The sequence below is a fragment of the Myotis davidii genome, unplaced genomic scaffold, assembly GCF_000327345.1.
Source record: "Myotis davidii unplaced genomic scaffold, ASM32734v1 scaffold979, whole genome shotgun sequence".
Lineage (NCBI taxonomy): Eukaryota > Metazoa > Chordata > Mammalia > Chiroptera > Vespertilionidae > Myotis > Myotis davidii.
The window spans coordinates 419,532-420,682 of record NW_006290769.1 but is presented as its reverse complement, the minus strand read 5'-3'; positions in this window follow the sequence as shown (position 1 = coordinate 420,682).

Sequence of the window (1,151 nt, the reverse complement as noted above, 5' to 3'; positions counted from 1 at the left end):
TCAGAGACCAGTTAGAAGGCTGTTGCATTAATCCAAGTGAGAGGTGATAGTTCCAGAAGTAGGTGCTGGGAATAAGAAGAAGTGAATAAACTGGATATTTAAATGTATAAGGGTGTTTCAGGAGCTGCAGGTGATTCCCATGTTTCTGGCTTTGGCCACTGGGTGGATGGTGGTACTTTGTGTGGAGAAGAGCTCGTGTCAGGAGGGAAATAGGGTTGTCATGTAGTTCTGAAGTGTTGAGTTGGCATGCCTAAGCAGACCATGTTTAACTCAATACTTAGGTATGAGCAACTGTTCCCCAATAAATTACTTCTGGGATTCCAACTCTGCTATTAGGGCCCTCATATTCCAACATAGCTTGTTCCTCTCCTGTTATGTCCGTGGGCTACTAGAGTCTTTCTACAATATTTCCATGGGAATTTTGGCATGGCAAAATTCTGCTCTCATACTTTGGAAAGGTTTTGGTCAGAGTGGATATTAAGAATTATACCTTGCTCAAACTCCAAGACTCCCAGAGTTAGGAGCATTTAGGATCAAATGCTGCTCTTTCGTAGGTATTATTATGGTTAGAGCAGGCTACTAGAGGCCTGGTGCACGGATTTGTGCACGGGTGGGGTTCCTCTGGTGGCTTGCAGGGATTGGGCCGAAACCCATAGTCCAATGCCGCCTGCAGCTCCTACCTGCCACTCACACTCATCCCAGCCCCATTGTACTTGCAGTGGGCTCACACCCAATCAGACCTGATCAGGAGAGGCTCACGCTGCCAGAGCAGCGCTGCCACAGCAGCACTCGCCAGCCATGAGCCCTGCATCTGTCGCCCTCCCAAGGGGAGTGGCCTGCGGAATCAGACTGAAACTGGCTCTCCAACATCCCCTGAGGGGTTCCGGATTGCAAGAGGGCACAGGCCAGGCTGAGGGACCTCACCGGTGCACAATTGGGCTGAGGAGGGACTGTGGGAGGGCTCCAGGGCGTGTCCGGCCCATTTCGCTCAGTCCCTATTGGCCAGACCCCAGCAGCAAGCTAATCTACTTTTTGGAGCATCTGTCCCCTGTGGTCAGTGCACGTCATAACGAGCAGTTGGGCAACCTTAGCATATCATTAGCATATTATGCTTTGATTGGTTGTTTGGTTGTTCTGTCCTTCGGTTTATA